At 48.9% G+C, this 7,995-nt stretch overlaps 1 pseudogene; it reads left to right on the top strand.

Annotated features, from left to right (window-relative positions):
* Window positions 1-440: 440 nt before the first annotated feature.
* Window positions 441-1,927, top strand: LOC119376301 (glycerophosphodiester phosphodiesterase 1-like; annotated as a pseudogene).
* The last annotated feature ends 6,068 nt before the right edge of the window (window positions 1,928-7,995 follow it).

Raw genomic sequence — 7,995 nt, 5'->3', positions numbered from 1 at the left:
GTGGCAACTCTCAAAGGCTACGCATTTTCTTGTTGCAAGCACCGTGTTTCATTACAGCTTACGTCACGGCTGTCATATTGAAATATCAAATTTTTGCACAGTGCGCAAATCCTTACAACACCACAACAACCCCAACAGACAATGCAGTGCTTGTGCCTTGTGCTATGCATCAAAACAAAACAAAATTCCTGCATTTTTCTGCACTGAATAAATTTGTTAGCGCTTGTTGCGTCCTCTGTGATTGACAACACAATTTATAACTTTGAAAACTCTACTAAGTAAGCGTAATTATATTGTTAAGTTTTGCTCCGAGAGATGACAACAAAGCTGCAGTTCTTAATTTAATTCCTTAGATTTTTAGGTTTTTAAACAACTAGAAGGAAGTTAAGCCTACGCACTAAAAGCTTCGTACGCCACACCGCAGCACATGCGAGGAGTGATGTCATCCAGGCCGACGCGACCGGAAAGGGGCGAGTGCTGTTGGCGGTGTCGTAGCGTTGGGCGGTCGTGAACCTCGCGTTGTCGAGGGGCCGTCGCAAGCTCAGCTGTTCCCGAAGGTGGCGGCGGCGGTGATGACGCTCACGTGAGACGACGTTGGCACCGGAACAAGAAAGGCCGGGCGCAATGCGCGAAGCCGGCTGCGTCGGTTGCCCGCCGCTCAACGTCGTCGGCACCGTGGCCCGCGCATTCGGCGCGCTCTTCTTCGCCTGCGCGTTTCAGCAGCAGCTCATGGCTTCGCTCTACATCGCTGCGCTAGTGGTAGCCCTCGCGTGCTACGCCATCCACCGAGCGGCCCTGCCTCGCGTCGAAGACGCCCTCGCCGCGGAGGTGATCCTCGGAGTGGACGGCGAACGCGGCGATGGTGACAACGCGGCGCCGTTGCCGCCGGCGTTCGCGCACAGGGGCGGAGGTCACGACGCGCCCGAGAACACCCTCGCCGCCATCCGGGAGGCCAAGCGTAACAACGCGTCGGGCATCGAGTTCGACCTCTCCTTCACGCACGACAGCGTTGCGGTCCTCTTTCACGACGAGACACTCGAACGCACAACAAACGGCGAGGGACCTCTAGCCTCGATAACCTTCGAAGACCTGCGAAAACTAGACGCTGCCTCCAAACACCCGTTCGCGGAGCGCTTCGCCGACGAGCGCGTGCCGACGCTGGAAGAAGGCGTCGAGGAGTGTCTTCGCCTGGGCCTGCGCCTCATCCTGGACGTCAAGGAGTACGACCACCGAGCCGTCGCCCTGGTCGATGAACTCTTCCGCAAGAGACCCGAGCTCTACCGTCGCGCCCTCGTCGCCTCCTTTTACCCGCAGTTCATCTACGCGCTCCGGCGCCAGAATCCGGGCATCGTGACGGCGCTCACCTGGCGTCCGGGTTTCGTCGCGTACGAGGACATCGAGAACCTCAGGCCGCGCTTCAAGTCGTCCTACACGAAGCACCTGCTGGCCAGGGTCGGCGACTGGGTGCTCGACCGGCGCTCCACGGCGGACTTCTCCGTACCTGACCGGAGCCTCGGCCGTGCTGATCTGCAAGAACGTGCTGAGCGCGGAGTACGTGAGGTCGTGGAGAGACCAGGGCCTCCACGTCCTGGCGTGGACCCCGAACCACCCGGCCGAAAAGGAGTTCCTGCGAAAGGTTCTAAGGGTGCCCATCATTACCGACACCCTGCGCACGCGTAAAGACAACGTTTGACGCCTTTTTAACACCCCTTTTTCCGGCGCACATATTTATCCTTTTCTATCGTAGCCCCCACAAATTACACGAACAAGGGAGTTTAATACGATTTTCACAATGGTGCTTTTTTAATCAGGTCCGAACGTCAGAAAATTGCGGTCAAAACTTCGGTCTCAACAGGAGGCTCAGTTGCAATCGAAATTGCAGTGTGACGTGTTGCTCCGCATATATGATGAACGAGGGAGTCTAATACAGTTGTCGCAGCGATGCAATTCGTGTGTCAAAAATTGCGGCAAAAGAATTCGATTGACAGAGATGCAGCTGCAATCAAAATGCATTGTGTGCACCTGCTTAAGATTTGCATTTTTGGGTGACCCAAAAGAAATGTTGTTTTGGGAAAGCATCACACAGGTCACACCCCTGTTGATGGTCTTCTGTAAATCGGTTTGGGTTAGTTTGTACACCCGGTGGTTTGAATCCGCTAGTCAAGTGACTAAAGAAATCTAAAACTTCCATTAACACTGTGGTGATCTTGCACGTTAGTAGCAGAACCCCCACCATGTGCTTGATGCGCCACTTTAGTTAACATATAATGTTAAGTAGGGCGACCTTTCTTGACTCTCGTTTGTAGTACACTGCACAATATAGCTTTTGCACTCATCTTATAAAGGGTGGTAGGCAGTTGAATGACAGCTGTAATATGTAATTTGTAGCAAATCCACAGTTGAAGCTTCGTACGCACGTTTGAACTAATGCATGACTCCTAGTAATGCGAGTTAGAGAGCGTGGGTGTGGGCGTATTCATCTTGAGGAAGCAAGCGAATGTAATGGAGGAACAACAGGCTTACAAATCTACTTTTTTCGTGTTATCAACGTCTAGAATTACGCTGTACAACATTTCGCCTGCACTTGTAAAACTGAAGGCTTGAGTGAATCTCAAGTTTCTCATCAATAAGCATGCACGCTGGCAGTGGAAAGATCAGCTTTGCTTACGGACGTGATAAACAGGCTTTAGCAACTTACGACGCTGACAATGGTGTTGTGAAAACATGTCTGCAGTTAATTGTATTTCATGCTGTCTCACGCACAAAGTGATCACCATCATCAATGTTCACATAAACATCATTGAATGGACCGCAAAGCTTATGTGTGACTGGCATATTGATGGCCTCATTTACTGTGGACTGTCCGTCATTCGCATTGCTTGTATGACTAAGTTGTTCAGAATGGCATCTTGATTACACTTTGCATGTTTATGCATGAACTGTAGTTGCTCCGTAGCTGCAATTGATCATAACTTCTTGTGGAATGTGGCTGCTTTTCATGCAGCTTGCATTTCCAACGTTGCGGCCAACTCAGTATGGCTTCATTTACTGTAGAATATCTGTCATTCACATCTCTTGTCTGAATAACTTGTTGAGAATGGCATTACACTTTGCATGTTCATGCCTAGACTAACTGTAGTTTTTAAATAGAAAAGCTCCGTAGCTTAAACTGTGTAACTTTTTGCGGAATCTGGCAGCTTTTCATGCAGCTTGCGTTGCCGACATTGCGGCCAACTTAGTCCTGGCTTGCATGTTCATGCACCGGTGATCTCTGCAGAACATTCTGCACTTTCATGGACACGTCGGGGTTTCATCAGTCTGTACCAAATTGCTTGATAGGAGGGGGTACCTAGAAGCAGCTGAAGTACCTTCCTTGGCGTGCTCTTTAACATGCTGTTATTCATTCCCAGGTCCTTTATGGCATCAGTACGTGCAGTTTTATATAGTTTAGGTTCTCAATATGGCATTTGATATGAGAGAACATGCACAGCATCTTTTTTTGCAAAGAGTGCAAGCACAAGAAAGACTGAGCAGGGTGGACATGTGAGCTAGTTGATGACCTGGTACACAAAAACTACGAATGCAGAACGTTAAATGGAAAGCGGTGCTAATCAGAAGCTGGTGATTTATTGTACTGACCACACCCCGTATGGTTGACAGTGAGCATGAAACACCGTGTGTGCTAGTTTGTGAACTTAATGGCGTAAAGAAGTGACGGAAATGCAAGGCGTTTCCAAACTGGACGCAGCACACCAACAGTTCGTTTTGCTGAACATCATACTTAACGTCAGTTTGCACCATGTGTTCCATCTTTTAGGCAGTGCACCATTCTTGTCATGTTCATTGACTACAAAAGGTGTGTTCGCATCAGTGTGAGTTTGCCAAAGTTGGTTGTAGGGGTAAAAGTACAGATGGGTCAACTGTTAAAGGGAACACTTGCGTGCAGGACATGTTTGGATTTTGCTGTCTTTCAAACTCTCTTTCGTGGCTTAGATTTGCATAAAACTGCTGGTGGTTTACAGTTCTGCCTCTTTTTGACAGACTTGTGCAGTGCATGAACAATGTTTCCCGGTCCATTTGCTGTCAGAGGGCCAGCAAAATGAAAGGTGCTCAATGGAGTGTTCCCTTTAACAGTGGACCGTACTGTACGTAGTTTCACGTGAAACTAGCAAAATGATCTTGCGACACTGTCATCTCATTTGTTCAGGAGCCTTCGTGTTGCTTTTATTACTCTGTCCATAATTAGTTGAGTGGAAAGTGATCCGTTTCCTAATGATTTGTGGCAATCACAAAAAAGAACGGGTTAACTTCAGACTGCATTGTTACTTAGCAAGCATCACATATGCAGGATTGTTGAAGCACACAAACGGCTTGAACTTCAACCTGTCCTCAGTATAAGCACTTGCTAATCCAGAGGTGGGCCATGTTTCCCCTATCAGAGGATGTTGTGCATCATGACAGTATTTAGCATGCAGCAGGAGCCAATGGGTAATCATGCAAAATGAATACACTGAAACTGAAGTAACGTTTACAATATACTGGCCTTGTCTTATTTTAAGCTTTGGTGCTAAGTGCAAACTGTCCACTCGCATCACCAGAAATGATGGACGTCCTTGTGACCTGTTTTTAATGCAATACCTGCGTGTGATTACTTTTTCACAGAACATATCTGAAGAGTCTTAAAGGGACATTAGAGTGAAACTTTCGTTTTTAATAATGAACTACCCTTGAATTGCCTCAGAAGACACATTTGCCACAAGATGCTGTTTTTGATGAGCCAGAAAGGTGCTGAGTGCCAGTTTGAAATTGCTTGCGAGTGTCAACAGCGCCACTTAAGGGATCAAAATTGTGATTTCTGCAATGAAACTGATGCAGAATTCTGAGGCAGCGCTATTAAGTGGCAGGTTCCTCAAATGCAAATGAACACATTTCCTGTGGTACCCCCTCCTCAGTCTTCCACACGGAACATTCAGTGTGCATATCACTTCTCTGGCTCTCTCATCATCAGCACTTGCTCTGTGCAGCGTAAGCTGCCGTGAAGCAGTCGTCATTTGATGTTTTTTTACCCGTTCTACATGTAACGGTGTTACAAGTTTTTGTCTTAATGGCTGTCAGTGTCAAATTGTGCAGCTTTATGCAAAAGTGACCTTTTGTTTCTTTTGCTGTGATGTGGCCTTGTTTTATCACTGTGACGCTTATTTTGCGCATGTGTTGGTGCAATCTACCGATATTTGTGTTCCTGTTTATGTGGCACAGATAAACCACGTGGAGAATTGAGTAAATAAATGACCAAAGCATGGTGTCAGTCGGTACGTGATTTCGATGTCTCGTAGTTTGTGATACTTGCCTTCTTTAGAGCGAAAGCTCTACCACGCCATGTCTCGAAAGGTCATTCATAGCGTCGCCATGACCTTCAGCTGTGGAAGCGCAAGTGACGTCATGCGATGTACCACGTGACAAGGCAAAGGTTCCACGGCTGCTTATATGGCGCTTGGTCGCCAACTCTCGCCATGGATGACGCGCCGGCTGGGACTTTAGTGCGTCCGCTTTCACGCAAGCGACAGGCTGAATCCAATCACCCAGTACCCATTGCTAAACAGGCTGCGAAATCTCGAGCAACGACAAAGTTGCCAGCTGAAACACCGGAGCAGAGAGAAGCCGATGGCACGTTACAGAGAACCCAATGTCGCCACCACCGCAAAGAGGACGAGCTCCGTGAAATAAAAAAAATACAGCGATGGCGTACGTCTCACAGCGCAAATAAAACGCCTGCCATTTGACCTCGGATTTCCGGCGGTAGGAATGGGAAGTAAACACTTCCTTGTATGCAACATCAGGGATCCTTCGTCGCAATCATCGTCAAAAAGCGTGCGTAGCCACGGGAAATGTCCGACTGAATAAAGTATGGGTAAGACAAAGCAGAAAACTGGGCGAGTTGGTATGTATTGATAGCGCGCACTTACAACGGGGACAAAGGGAGAAGAACACGACAACACAAGCGCTAACTTTCAACTAAAGTTTATTCAAGGACAAACGGAAGAGAAGAAAATAACACAAAATACCGCGCATGCGTCACTGCGCAGAAAACATAACTAAATTATAGGCCACACTAATTCAAAGCCTAACAACATGGTAATTGATATAACCAATCTGTTCACCGTTGCAAGGCGCTAATCAGTTGTGGCCAAGAAAAGACAGTTCTTTATCTGTTAGTGCCAATGACGTCTGGCTTACACATCTATGTCCTTTTTTGATTTGGAAGGCCTCACAGAATCTCCCTTGTAGTCTTGTCTTTGTGACGGAATAAAACTGTGGTGCCTGTGAAATCCGCGGAGCACCCGCAGTCCCTGCAATGCATGCCAAGGTGTGTCGAAAATGTAGGACCTTTAACTGCATTCCTATGTTCATGAGGCGCAGATTCAGACATCTGCCCGTCTGGCCAACATAAACGCGGCCACATGATAACGGGATGCTATATACGACTCCCGAGGCGCAAGGTACGTGGCTGTAGGTGTGGTTATACTGCAGGCTTGACTGTTTCCTAGAACTCGACTCTATGCGTCTGCGCACCGCGGGGCATACGCCGCGTACGTTGTGTTCCGCGGAAAACACCACCTTGACCTCATGCCGGGCGCCCACCTTTTTAGACGATGTGACAACCCATGCACATAAGGTATCACGGCAAACTTCACCTTGTCTTTTGCTTTCGGCTCCGTCACGCCTAGCTGCTGCCCTGCCACAGATTCTTTTAGCTCCCGCAAAGCCGGCTACATGCGAGAACGGTCGTCTGGTTCGGGTATCCCGCCTTCCTAAGTTTGCTTAACTGAACATTAACACTTGCTTCCATCATGTGTTCACATGCTTTTGTCAGGGCTGATCGCAGAGCAGATATAGCTATGCCATTCTGGCGAATTCCATTGAGAGAACAGGAGTAGGGGCGCCGTGCAGTGAGGAGTGGGGGGGCAGAGCACTGAGAGCAGTGTCACTCGATCTGCCACTGGAATGCAGCACGCCTCCAGAGAGCAGGTGGGAGGGAGTAAAAAAAAAAACGAGTGAGGAGAAATGTTATGCATCCCAGCATCCTCTGTTGCGAAGCACGTGTGATCTGAGCCGGGCCAGCCGGGCGGTCGGGGAGAGCACATGTGGCAGTGATCGGTAGGACGCACTCGCTTGCTCGCCATCCTGCAAAGTTGCCGCTTCCTACTATTACATGATGGAATCGCAAGCTCAGCGCATCCTGCTTTCTTTGATGCAACGTCAGCCACCGTCTACTACAGAAGTTAAAGTGAATTTGATTGCTTTTTTGCTTGTTTGAGCGCTCACGTCGCACATGCATTTTAGCGCGCGCGGCCACGCGTTTAGTGATTGTTTGTAGGGACCCTAGCCCACTAGTCTTACCGTAAAATGCCGAGCAAGCGTCCCCCTTACGGGGAAGGATAATCCGACCAGATTTGAAGGGGAGGGGGGGGGGGGGCTGCTTGTCCCGAACCGAAATTCAAGATTGTCATGTATTTCGGCAAGACGACGACGCTTTGTTGCCGCCGTCCCCCGTGCATTTGACGACAGGCAAGGTAGACGAACACTACCAGAATCTACCGCTACGACGTCAAAATTGTTGGAGCCAGAGCACCACACACGCTTCGCTGCCGCCATTGCCGCCGTACACGAGCAAGCGAAATACAAACAAGTGAGGAGGATTGTTGGGAGGGTATGAGCAGGTATGACGTTAACAAGTCACGTGACTTCCTGCGTTCTCCGCTCACTCCGCTTTTCAACGGGGAGCAGACTGAACTGCTCTTCGCTGCTCTCGGCGCAGGAAAAGCGCTCTCGCTCTACCAATGGATGACGGTGCTCCAACTCCTGTTCGACCACTGAAAACACGCCGGCTCTGAAGAGAGCACTTTCAGCGTGCTTTTGAGTGCTCCTGCTCTCCCAATGGAATTCGCCACCACAGCTCTGTTTCTAGTAACAGGCACAAATGTAAAGAAGGTGTTT

This window comes from Rhipicephalus sanguineus, unplaced genomic scaffold (genome assembly GCF_013339695.2).
Source record: "Rhipicephalus sanguineus isolate Rsan-2018 unplaced genomic scaffold, BIME_Rsan_1.4 Seq1160, whole genome shotgun sequence".
NCBI classification, from domain to species: Eukaryota; Metazoa; Arthropoda; class Arachnida; order Ixodida; family Ixodidae; genus Rhipicephalus; species Rhipicephalus sanguineus.
Note: the sequence above shows the minus strand (reverse complement) of the source record. Positions and strands in the feature narration are given on the sequence as shown.